The sequence below is a fragment of the Gorilla gorilla genome, chromosome 5 (assembly GCF_029281585.2).
Source record: "Gorilla gorilla gorilla isolate KB3781 chromosome 5, NHGRI_mGorGor1-v2.1_pri, whole genome shotgun sequence".
In the NCBI taxonomy this organism is placed as follows: Eukaryota; Metazoa; Chordata; class Mammalia; order Primates; family Hominidae; genus Gorilla; species Gorilla gorilla.
In genome coordinates this window covers 33623087-33636683 of record NC_073229.2, presented here as the reverse complement: position 1 = coordinate 33636683, position 13597 = coordinate 33623087, and the positions used below count along the sequence as shown (strand labels likewise).

Here is a 13597-nt window from a genome sequence, read left to right as displayed (position 1 = left end):
GAAGCAGGTCCTCTTTCTCCAGCACACTCACAACCACTTCCCCTTTTCAGCACACAGGCTCTGCCCACCAAATAACAAAAATGAAGGTGAGAAGACCTAGTAGAGCATGATATACGAATCTTGCCACAGAGTCAGAAATCAAGGTGGTGAATGACCAAGGCTAGAATCTACCTCCAACAGGATCAACAACTGCTGAATCAGCAAATAAACATTTTTTGAACCTGGTACTTGGTACTTGGCATTGTGCCATTGATAGTAAGTCAAACAGACATGGTCCCCAGCCTGTAGCAATCAGAAGTCCAAGACAGACAGGATTCATCTGCATAGGCATGGTAAGAACAGGGCAATAGCTGTCATGTATTAACAAGGGGAGACCTGCTACAAGCTTGTGTTTGTAACACCCAAAGCACCAATTAAGTAGAAATTGCCTTTAAGTGAGTTTCTGGGAGGCTTATACATTGCACAATACTGGCATAGGGACTGACTGAAATCAGGAGTGGGATCAATTATTAGTTCTGTCTCAGCACCTAAGTACCCTTTCTCCCACACCGCCTTCCAAAGTAGCCTATACAAGAATGGTGGGAATTCTATAGATTTGAGGAAAATAAATGAACCATATTTTTTAGCATCTGCTATGAGCAAAGCACTAGGCAAGCTAGAAAACACCAAGCAATACAGACTCGGCAACAAACAAGAGCATGTTGAACCCCTAAGTCGGTGTCATAGGTGCAAATAAATAGCCAATCTGCTTGCCATGTGGCCAGAACCAAAAAAAAAAAAAAAAACCAAACCCAGGCATCCAGTCTTATGTGTAATGTTCAGTGCTTTATCTGTGTTATCTCTACCCATGAATTGGGTAGTATCATCTCCACCTTAAAAATGAGGCTGGGAGATTCAGAATGACCATCACAAGCAACTGACATTTGTTGAGCTCTTACTGCATGCTAAGCAATTTCAGTGCATTGTGTCAGGTCACTGTGTGGTAATGTGGTGGTTAAGGAAGCAGACTCAGGGAGCTAGACTGCCTGGTTCAAATCCCAGCTATACCCCCTTGACAGTGGGGTAACTGTAGGAGAGTTACCCCCATGTGCTTCAGTTGAGTTATTGGAAATGGGATAATACTACTACCTAGTTTGCAGGATTGTTAAAAGGACCAAAGGAGTGAGTACATATAAAGCACTTACAACAGTACCTATCCCATGGAGGGCACTTGGCAGACACTAGTAATCTCTGGAATAGGTATTTTTTTTTAATGTTAGAAATTTCTTTATTATTACTTATTCTTATTAAGCACCAGCTTAATACTGTAGAAAATTTCAGATCACCTTTGATACCTCACTTTCTTTTCCCCCACCCGAATTCTTGGTCAAGAGTTTTTCAAGTGAAGACATGCTCCTCTCTCTTCTGTATAAAACTTTATGAGATAAAGGCAAAAGATTGTGTACATCTTAATGGAAAATGCTGCCCAGGGCTCTGGAGATGGTGGCTGCCCAGGCTCCCTTCACTGTCCAGGTCCTGAAAGACTCTTGTTCATGAACTGTCTCTTCACAAAGCAAGCCCACCACTTGCTGGGTTTATCATTCTGAGGGTCAAAAACTTTCTCACAAAGTCTCAGTCCAGTCTTTCTCCTTAGCTGTTGTAAATAGGCTCTCATCACTTCATCTTCCTGTTTGTTCGCAGGTTTGGCATAATTGCGTTAAGTGGAAAATGAGGCTTTCCAGGAATAGGAAAATTCGTGATTCCCAATGTATACATTTCTTTCTCACCTTGGATTTTGGAATTGTACTTTTGGAGTTTCTTCAAACACTCAGAAATGTAGAGAGTTATATATATCAAGGTCCTATCAGCTTCATTCTTAATTTCATAGTTTTTGAAGAAGACATTGGCCTTGAAGTAACAGATGGCTTCATCCACAATATCTGTATCTTTTGTCTCTCTGGGGGCAGGTCCTTTGAATTGGCTTCTGATGGGTAACAGTGCCATGTTTCCAGTGAGTTTGGTGTCAGGGCCCATGAGAGAAGATAGGTAAGCCAGCATCTTGGGATCACCTGGGTTTCAACCCAGAGCAGCAGGATCACTAGAACAGGTATTTTAGGAGAGAGGTAGCTGAGGCTTTGGAGACTTATTAATGCCCAAGGTCACACAGATAATAAGAAGAGGAGGGAGCTAGGACATGAAGCTGCTGCCTCTCTCACAGCTAATACATGGGAGAGCCAAGCTTCACATTCCAACTCTACTATGCCATACAGACATGCCTTGACTGGTGTCCTGTCCCACAGATTGTTGGTGGCAGAGCTGGGATTAGAACCCAGGCTAGCTCTAAGTTTCTCTCCTCAAATTCCCCCTCTCAAATCCCCTTCTTATTTTTGGCCCACTCTGGCTTTCCCCAGATAAGACCCTCCTAGCACGGTGAGCTCTTGAGGCCCTGGTTCTAACCACATAAATAACCAGCATCCTCATGACCAAAGCTGCGATCAGAGCTGTCGGAGACCTGTTCTAACTTTCTGCAACTCAGCTTTGATGTTTTAAAATTACCAACCATTTTGAGAATTATCATATGCAAAACGTGGTGCTAAATACTGTTTAATATACAGAAAAATGACAGGTCATTGTTCTCAAAATTTTATTAGTTAGTAGAGGAGATAAGCAGGTACCCAAATAACACAGAAGCATGAATAAGGTTGGAAGGGGAATTGGAAAGGGCTGAGTATGGTGGGACAAGCCAACACTTCCATGGGCTCCTAGTTCTGCTGTGGGATGGTTGGGCTCACAGAGCCTTCAGCTCTAGGGAGAGTGGGAAACAGGCTGCTTTTCAGTTCCAGTCCTGTCCCCTGAGGAGTTAGAGCATGCTGGGACCACTAGGGACCTCCCTCTAAGACTTCCGGATGGCTTCAAGGACACTGGGGTCACAGAACAACACCATTTGGCAGATGGCAGAGGCTGCCTCGGGGAAGGAGAAAGCCTGTCTCTGATGCCAAGCCAGAGATAGAAAACATTTTCTCTGAGTTAGAGAATGGGAAGCGTGCCCTGATTTGTTTGGAAGCAGCAAATTGGCCTAATATCCCTGTACTTCCTCATCATTTGTAGGTCATAACCCCTTCTGAACTACGGACCAATGCTGCAGAAAAAAGAACCTGGACTCATACAACACATTGCATAACTCCCATAGTTTCTCAGATGCTTTGGAAGCCATCTATGGATTCCCAGTGGGTCCATAAACCCTAGGTTAAACATTGCTACATGAGGTGGTTTTTAAAAATGTCTGCAAACAGGGGAATTTTTAGGGCACTGAAACTATAATGGTGGATACACGTCATTATGCATTCCCATGAAATGTACAATGTCAACAGTGAACGCTGATGTCAACCATAGACTTTGGGTGATGATGCATCAGCGTCAGTTCATCAGTTGTAACAAATGCACCATTCTGGTGGGGGATGTTAATAATAGGGGAGGCTGTGCATTTGTAGGGGCAGGAATTATATGGGAAACCTCTGTACCTTCCTCTCAGTTTTGCTGTGCACCTAACACTGCTCTAAAAAATGAAATCAGCCAGGCATGTCGGCTCACACCTGTAATCTCAGCACTTTGGGAGGTCAAGGCAGGAGGATCACTTGAGCTCAGGAGTTTGAGACCAGCCTGGGCAACAAAGTGAGAAGGTGAGACTTTATCTCTTACAAAAAAAATTTTTTTAAACTTAGCCGGGTGTGCTGGTGCACACCTATACTATAGACCCAGCTACTTGGGAGGCTGGGGTGAGAGGATCAGGATCATTTAAGCTCAGGAGTTTAAGGCTGCAGTAAGAGTACAGTGATGGTGCCACTGTACTCTAGCCTGGGTGACAGAGTGAGACCCTGTCTCAAAAAAAAATATGTATATATATATACATATATACAAACACAAACACACACATACATATGTATATGTATAATGAAGTCTGGTTTTTGTTTTGTTTTGTTTTAAGATGCAGGGCCTCGCTATTTTGACCAGGCTGGTTTCAAACTCCTAGGCTCAAGTGATCCTCCCACCTCAGCCTCCCAAAGTGCTGGGATTACAGGGTGAGCCACTGCACCTGGCGGAAGTCCGCTTTTTAAAAACAGTGGTGGCAAATTCTTTGATACTCCTCTCATTCAAAGATAAATTCTATGCCCCTTGTCTTGAATTTGGGCAAGCTTGTGACTGCTTCTACCAATAGACCATGGCTTCCAAAGCTAGTGCATATAAGTCCATGCAGCTTCTACCTGATTCACTTAGGCTCGCTTCAGGGATACTCCCTCTCAGAACTCAGCTCCATGACAGATGGAGTGTTGCGGGAAGTCAGGAACCCCGAACAGAGGGACTGGCTGAAGCCATGGCAGAAGAACATAAATTGTGAAGATTTCATGGACATTTATTAGTTCCCCAAATTAATACTTTTATAATTTCTTATGCCTGTCTTTACTGCAATCTCCAAACAAAAATTGTGAAGATTTCATGGACACTTATCACTTCCCCAATCAATACCCTTGTGATTTCCCATGCCTGTCTTTAATCTCTTAATCCCATCATCTTCGTAAGCTGAGGAGGATGTATGTCACCTCAGGACCCTGTGATGATTGCGTTAACTACACAAATTGTTTGTACAGCATGTGTGTTTGAAAAATATGAAATCTGGGCACCTTGAAAAAAGAACAGGATAACGGCAATGTTCAGGGAACAAAAGAGATGACCTTAAACTCTGACTGCCAGTGAGCTGGACGAAACAGAGCCATATTTCTCTTCTTTCAAAAGCAAATGGGAGAAATATTGCTGAATTCTTTTTCTTAGCCAGGAACATCCCTGAGAAAGAGAACGTGTCCCTGAGGGGAGGCCTCTAAAATGGCCGCTTTGGGGGTGGCTCTCTTTTACGGTCATCGCAGTGGGATGAAATAAGCCCCGGTCTCCCATAGCGCTTCCAGGCTTATTAGGACGAGGAAATTCCTGCCTAATAAATTTTGGTCAGACCGGTTGTCTGCTCTCAAACCCTGTTTCCTGATAAGATGTTATCAGTGAAATTGCCTGCCTGAAACTTCATTAGTAATTTTAATTTCACCCCGGTCCTGTGGTCCTGTGATCTCGCCCTGCCTCCATTTACCTTGTGATATCTTATTACCTTGTGAAGCATGTGATCTCTGTGATTATAATAAGCATGCCTTATTCGTACACTCCCTCCCCTTTTGAAAATCACTAATAAAAACTTGCTGGTTTTATGGCTCAGGGGGCATCATGGAACCTGCTGATGTGTGATGTCTCCCCCAGACACCCAGCTTTAAAATTTCTCTCTTTTGTACTCTTTCCCTTTATTTCTCAGACCAGATGACACTTAAGGAAAATAGAAAAGAACCTATGTGAAATATCGGGGGTGAATTTCGCCCAATAATGGAGAGGCTACATGGAGGCACTGTGTAGGCAGTCCCAGCTGAGCCCAGCTTTTATGGGTTGAACTGCATCTCCGCAGAAATGTTAAAGACCTAATCCCCAGTATCTGTGAATGTGACCTTATTCGGAAACAGGGTTTTGCAGATGATCAGGTGAGGATAAGGTCATTAGCGTGGGCCCTAATCCAAAATGATGGGTGTCCTTATGAAAAAAGAGGATGTGGACACAGAGACAACACACACACAGAGAAAGAACATCGTGTGGAAATGAAGGCAGAGATCAGGGTGACTCCTCCATAAGCCAAGGAATGCCAAAGGTTGCCAGCCAATGACCAGGAGATAGAAAAGAGGCATGAAACAGACTGTTCCTTCCTGACCTCAGAAGAAATCAACTTTGCCAACACTTTCATCTTAGACTTCCAGCTTCCAGAACTGTGCACAGTAAATTTCTGTTGTTTTAAGCCATCCAGTTTGTGGTACTTCATTATGAAAGCCTTAGGAAACTAACTCACCATCCTAGGAGTGATTCCTACCCAGATTCCAGCGCAAATGAAGATGTTATCTCAGAAGAGCATGCTGCAGAACCCAGACATTTGAGTCCCCTGCAGCCATTCAGGTCTTCCCAGCTGAAGCCACAGACATCTTACGGTGGAGGCAAGCCATGGCTACTGTGCCCTGATTGAATTTCTCACCCACAGAATCCATAAACTTAATAAAATGGTGGTTGTTTGAGGCCACTAAGTGTAGGGTTGTTTGTTACTCAGCAATGGTTAACTGGAACACTACTTGAAACTCTGACCTCTGACCAATCTAAATTATGTCCTCTTCCTTCCTTATCTGCAAAGGGGGATGGCCTAATAAATTATTTAAACTAAATGTCCATGGTAATGGCATCATAGAACCTGAGAATTAGAAGGAAACTCGATACTCCCATTTAAGCAAAAACAAATTACCCACAATCCCAGCTTCATTCAAATCAAACAGCTTTCATTTTTCCCTTTCAATCCTTGTGCATACATAATTTGCACATAGTTTATTCAAGATTCATGCAACATAGTTAAAATCAGAGTAGACGTAATTTTGGAGTCTGCTTTTTCCACTTGCAATTTATCACAGCATTTCAATATTGCTATATAGTCTTTATATTACTTTAATTGCACAAATTTTTAGAAGTGATTGTACTTCAATTTACTCAATCATTGTCTTTTTGAACAACACAGAAGTTTTGATGTGAATCTTCTTTAACTGCAATATTTTAATTATTGTTCTAAATTAGGGGTCAGTAAACTATGAGCCTGTGAGCCAAACTACCCACCCTATTTTTCTACTGCCTGTGAACTAGTAAGTTTCTTAAGTTTTAAATGATCAAAAAGATTTAAAATAATATTTTAACACACTAAAAAATTATGTGAAATCCCTAATCCAGTATTTATAAAGTTTTGTTGGAACACAGCCATGCCCATTTAGTTACATAATGTCTGTGATTGCTTTCACAATACAATGGCAGAGTTAAGTGGTTGCAACAGAAACAATGACACACAGAGACTAATATAATTACAGTCTGGCCCTTTACAGAAAACATTTGTCAACTCCTATCCTTAATTTACATCAAACCACCTGCCTCAGAGGTTCCAACCTGTCGTTGGCTTCCTTCATGATTTTGGACTTGCCAACCCCCACAATCACATAAGCCAATTCCTTCAAATCAGTCTCTTTGTATATATGATCTCCTGGTTCTGTTTCTCTGGAGAACCCTGACCAACACAGCATCTAACATGCTTTTGTAGAATTAATAAAGCTGTACTGAAGGAGAAAGATCCTGAATGTTCAGGAGTGCTTCTGGGCTGTGAGGGATTGCCTTAGATGGGCCTAGCACACTATACACATGGAAAGAGCCTGAGCTTGCTGTCTGATTCGGTTTGATCACAAGGAAGGGAAATCCACTCAGACTAGGCAGAGTTGAAGACTTATTGGAAGGATACAGAGATGCTCCCAGAATCCAAGGGCAGGAAGCAAAGCAGGGTCTCACAGGACTCAGACATCACCAGGTGGCTTCTCTTTCATCTCTCTGATTCTGAGACTACAGAGTCCCTCTCTCTTTCCACATATCCCTTGCTCTCTCCAATGGAAGGCCAAGTTTTTCTGCTCACCCACAGACCACCATGGCCTCAGGACACTGTGGCATCACCACTGCCTTGACCTTCATTGTCTAACTGACTCCATTTCTCAGTCTTCCAATTATAAACTCCCAGGACAGAGATCTGATTGCCAGGAGCCTGCCATATACCCCTGGTCCACAGCTATAGGCAGCCAAGGGTCATGTGGCACAAACATGACCACCTTCCCCACCACCGCTAATTAAGTAGAGGATAAGAGTGTCCATTTCACAAAAAGAGTGCTCCAAAATATGTCTACCGCAGACCTGATACCACCCTATCTTAGTATGCTAAGGCTGCTATAGCAAATACCACAGTTGGGGTGGCTTAAACATAAATTTCTTTCTCACCATTCTGGAGGCTGGAAGTCCAAGATCAAAGTGCTGGAAGGGTCACATTCTCCTGAGGCCTCTCTTCTTGGCTTGCAGACAGCCACCTTCTTGCTGTGTCCTCACATGGCCTTTCTTCTATGCATGCGCATCCCTGGGGTCTCTTTCTCTCCTTGTAAGGACACTGGACTTACTGGATTAGGGCCCCACCCTAATGGCCTCATTTAATCTTCATTACCTCTTTAAAAGCCTTCCCTCCAAATACAGCCACACATCAAGTACTGGGGATCGGGGCTTCAATACATGAATTCTGGGGGGCACCTATGATGGTGAGTTTGATGTGCCACTTGGGCTAGGCTGCAGTAGGTCGTTATTCAGGCACCTTTGATAGCACACCCCTTTGGCCAGGGGATCCTCAGTAATTTACTTTTTTAAAAAGTGGGGACAATATTGCCTCATACAATTTATGTACAGACTGGAAAAGGGGATGAGTATAGAACATAAATGATAGCCATTATGATCATTATTATTTCTCCCAAACAGGCAGGCAGGGCACCCACTTCCTGTGCTTCTGAACCACTCTTGCTTTGTGTCGGATGGCTTTGCTCTTGCCCTCTTCTGTCCTGGGTTAATCGTGGCGTATTCACACCTTACATGGGATAAGTAGGGTATTTTAACCATCAATTTTATTATCCAGTTATGTTAATGGTCCGTGAAATAACATGTGAAGAGCCCATTAAACATTGTGAAAGAGTTTCCATTTCATAAAAATGAGGGAATAATAAGAGAGGCCAATGTAATTCATTGCTGAGCAGGGGAGAGGTTGACTTTCATCTTCAGATGCCCTTCTAAGAGAAACAACTTTCATAACTTAGAACTCAGCATTTCAAAAGAATTTGGGGAATGGCTGACCCTTCTAGGCATTCACCAACAGGATGTTTCTGACCAAGAAATAATTAAAAGTGTATGGAAAGAAACACAGGAAAGACATTTAATAGCTTGTAGTTGAGATGAATTTTGATCTAAAATGTTAATTTTTTTCTTTCAACACTCTATCCCACTCTCTGAGTCCTACTTAATTGCCCAACTACAGTCTGTCAGTCTTGTGTATAACCCGCTTAGAAAAGGCTGAAAGGTAATTGCATAAACAACTTCCACCTAGATCCTCCTCCTGTTCTGAGCCTAATACCAGCCCTGCCCCCAAGCTCTCAGGAACCTCAGGAACAATGGACTCTAATCCATGCCTACGCATGAATCTCTGAAGGCCATCTCTTCATTTCTTCAGACTGTTTTATGTCATAGGTTTATAGATTTCCTGGAATACTTTCCACACTTGGCTTCTGAGACATCACACTCTCCTGGATTTCCTTGTATTTCCTGGGCCAATATTTCTCAGGAACCTTTGCTGGTTTCTCCACACCTCCCCGATCCTTATCACTGGAGACCTCAGGAGCAGGGTTTGGACTTTTCTGTTTCTACAACCATCCCTTGCATCCAGTCTCACGGCTGTAAATGCCATCTATAAGCTGACATCTTCCAGATCTAGCTCTTGCCTGGACTCTAGACTCATATGTCAGCTGCCCACTGAAGTGCCTAACAGGCATCTGAAATGTAACTTTCTCAAAATCAAACTCCTGATCTTCCCCCCAAACCTGCCGCATCTACACTATTTCCCATCTTAACATCAACCGCATCCTTGCAGTTTCTGAAGCCAAAAGTTCTTCATTCATTTTTCTTTTCATTCTTATCTCCCAGTCCAACAGCAAATCCTGTCAACTCTACCTTCAACATATACCTTGAGACTTGCCACTGTTTACCACCTTCACTGCTGGGATCTTGGTCCAAGCTACCATCATTTCTCATCTTGACTATTTTTTTTTTAATAGAGATGGGTCATGTCATGCCGTGCAGGCTTGGGTGCAGCAGCTATTCACAGATGTGATCATAAGGCATTATAGCCTCGAACTCCTGGGCTTGAGTGGCCCTCTCGCCTCAGCCTTCATCTTGAGTATTGCTCTGCCTTTGTTCCATCTTAGACTATTCTTTACCCAGTAGTCAGAGAGATCTTTTAGATCATAATCAGACCATGTTGCTCCTCTACTCAACTCATCAATGGCAGCCATTTCCCGTAGAGCAAAAGCCAGGATCTGTCCAGTGACCTCCGGGCCCTGCAGGATTGGGCCTCCCTGCCATCCATTCTCTCACTTCATCTCGTCTCCCCTCCTTCACTCGCTCTAGTCACACTCACCTTTTTGCTGTTCCTCCACCCATGCCAGGCATGCCCCTCTCTCATATATTTACTGTTTCACCAGCCTGGAAGACATTTTCCCCAGGCAGCCACATGGCTGGTCTCCTTACTTCCTTTTAAGGCCTGGATGAAATGTCACCTTCTCTGTGTGGCATTCTCTGGCCATGCTATTTAAAATGACAGCCAACTTCCCAATCTGTACCAGTACTTCCTGTCCCCCTTCCCTGCTGCATTTTCTCTGTGGCCTTGATCATCATTCGACACACTAGATGTTTTCTTGCATGTTCTGTTTATCTCTGTCTCAACACTGGAACCCCAGGAGGGCAGGGCTTTGCCTATTTTGCTCACTTCTGTATCTCTAGCCCCCAAAACAATTTAATCTGTTGTACGAATATACAAATGATTGTTCCTGCTGGAAAATTTTCAAACCACCTCACATTACAGCTGAGAAAACTGAGGCAAAGCCAATGACAGTTTGCCAAATATCACATAATTTGTTAATGGCAGAGTTGAGAGTAGAGCCCAGTTTTCCTGACTCAGAGTCTAGCCTTCCATCAAGTAAAACATCCTCTATCTTCTGCCCAAATGGATTTTACAATTTTGTGGAACGCAAATCATGGTTTCAAATTTCTCTCTAATCATGATACCCAGCACAGTTCAAAGTAATTACAGATGATGTTTAAAAATATTAATTTCAGGGTCACTGAACCAGTGAAAAATCCAAATAGTTAAGAGCATTATGAAAGAACTTGTGTTTCCTTAACTTTCATTTTAAGTTCAGGGGTACATGCGCAGATTGATTATATAGGTAAATTGCATGTTGGGGGAGTTTGGTATACAGATTAGTTCATCAACCCAGGTAATAAGCATAGTACCTGATAGATAGTTTTTTGATCCTCACCCTCCTCCTACCTTCCACCCTCAAGTAAGCCCCGGTGTCTATTGTTCCCTTCTTTGTGACCACGTGTACTCAATATTTAACTCCCACTTATAAATGAAAATATGCAGTATTTGGTTTTCTGTTCCTGCATAAGTTTGCTTTGGATAATGGCCCCCAGCTGCATCTATGTTACTGCAAAGGACATGATCTCATTCTTTTCTATGGCTACATAGTATTCCATGGTGTATATGTACCACATTTTCTTTATCTAGTCTACCATTGATGGGCATTTAGGTTGATTCCATGTCTTTGCTGTTGTGAATAGTACTGCAATGAACATACATAGAATGCGTATTTAGGGTAGGATGATTTATATTCCTTTGGGTATACTCAGTAATGGGATTGCTGGGTCAAATGATAGTTCTGTTTTAAGTTCCTTGAGAAATCACCAAACTTCTTTCCACAATGGCTAAACTAATTTACATTCCCACCAGCAGTGGATAAGCTTTCCTAAAGGGACTTTTTCCCACTGAGTTTTAGAGTACAAGCCACTGATTCCTGAGCCAGTTTCTAACAGAGGAGATGATATTAATACCAATGATAGCCACCATGAGAGTGCCCACCAAATGCCAGGTCCTTTGTGTATACTACTGCATTTAATTTTTACAACAACCTCTAAGGAAGATATTATTGTTATTCCCATTTTACAGATAAATAAATTGAGGCACAGTGAGGTTAAGTAACATGTCCAACTCCACATAATGAAAAGCAGAGATGGGGTTTGAGGTCATATTTGTCTGACTTGAAGTCCATGTTCTGAACCACTGCCCTGTACTGCTTCCCATCCATATGTCCAAATGGACAAAAATTTTCAAAGGCCACTCAGCAAGGAGTACTTGATTCTGAGTTTTCTATGACAGCCTAAATCCTGTTATTTCATTCTAGGTGCAGAGCACATGGGAAACTACCATTGCCCACTGGGAGGTAGCCCTTCTGGTAATCCCTGTGCCATCTGGGAAATACCGACTGCAAAGCAAAACCTCTCACCACTAGCTTAAGCAATTAAATATTAGGAAGTCCACATGAAATACAGAGAAGAGCACAGAAATCTTCACTATTCATGGGGGAGTGCATAGACCCAGGATGGGAGAGGATTGGTGGGAAGTGAATGAACTACCATTCGTTAAGGTGTCAACAGTTGTGCTAGTCACTTAATAGGTATTATTTTGTTTATTCCTTATAACAACCTTTCAAAGTGGCTATCACTGCAGTATTCTCTTTCTACAGATGAGAAAACAGAGGTTGACAGATATATCTTGGCTGGGCGCAGTGGCTCACGCCTGTAATCCTAGCACTTTGGGAGGCCTAGACGGGCAGATCACCTGAGGTCAGAAGTTTAAGACCAGCCTGGTCAACATGGTGAAACCCTGTATCTACTAAAAATAAAAAAATTAGCTGGGCATGGTGGCGCACGCCCATAATCCCAGCTACTCGGGAGGCTGAGGCAGGAGAATCACTTGAACCTGGGAGGCAGAGGTTGGAATGAGCTGAGATGGCACCACTGTGCTCCAGCTTGGGTGACAGAGCAAGACTCCGTCTCAAAAAAAAAAAAAAAGAAAAAAAAAAGAAAGATATATCTTGAACAAGGTCATCCAGCTGTGGGAAGAGGAAGGCTTTGAACACAGATAAATATGATTTCAAAGCCAGCAGACATTCCCTCATCTCTGCTGAGCAAGCCAACTTTCTGAGCCTCAGTTTCCTTGTATGACAGGAGAAGGTTGTATCAGAGGTTCTCAAAGCTTTAACATTCTACTGCTCCAGTTTTCACCTAGCAGGCACAAAGACCTTTAAAGGCCTTTAGGTTGATGGAAAAATGAAAGTCATTGCCATTTCCTAACAGGGAAGACAGGCATGACAATAAGTAATTGGTTTAGTCTAATTGTGATGTATACACTGATAAAAGCATGTATAAAACACAAAAGGATGGAATGATTCGTACTCTCTTGGTGGGCAACACAAACCCTGCCAGACCTTTCAGTCCACAGAAGTGAAGTCACACAAACAGAGAGCCCAGCTGCCATCTTCGTTCAATTGCCAAGCCAGTGGCAACCATTCCCATCCTGCCTGTTATGGTGCCTCCTCCTTTCTCCCAGCTGCCAAGGAACAGATGTCTACAGAAATGGGTCATGGGATTGGAACATTTGGAAGGTGAGAGGAAGGAGGAATAAGAACATATTATAAAGCACCATTAATGATGCTCAAGTGCAGTGAACTTCAGGCAGGTTGCTGGTGAAGGGAAGATGGCCAGGGCAGGACCCAGGGGTACAGAAAGCATATTGGCAAGAGAGCACTAATGGGCAACTGTACACACTTCCATGCAAGCCTTGAGATGTTTGGGTGTCAGAGTCAGGGAGCTTGGTGAAGCGAAGAAGGGGAGATGGGAAAATTAACAAAGCAAAATAAGATAGCAACCACGATGCTAAACTTGTAGCAAAACATGCCTTTATGAAGATCCTAGTGGACTGTGCTAAGTCGAGGTGATGTCTAAAAGAATCAATGCTGAGTGTCTGTGGGACTATGGGCCTCTT

General features: G+C 43.0%; 1 long non-coding RNA gene and 1 pseudogene across 1 annotated transcript in view; one reads left to right on the top strand and one right to left on the bottom strand.

Moving 5' to 3' along the window:
* LOC129534242 (uncharacterized) overlaps positions 1-13597 on the top strand; it is a 57492-nt gene that overhangs the window by 24809 nt on the left and 19086 nt on the right. The window lies entirely within an intron of this gene.
* On the bottom strand, positions 1403-2054 carry LOC101154086 (actin-related protein 2/3 complex subunit 3-like; annotated as a pseudogene).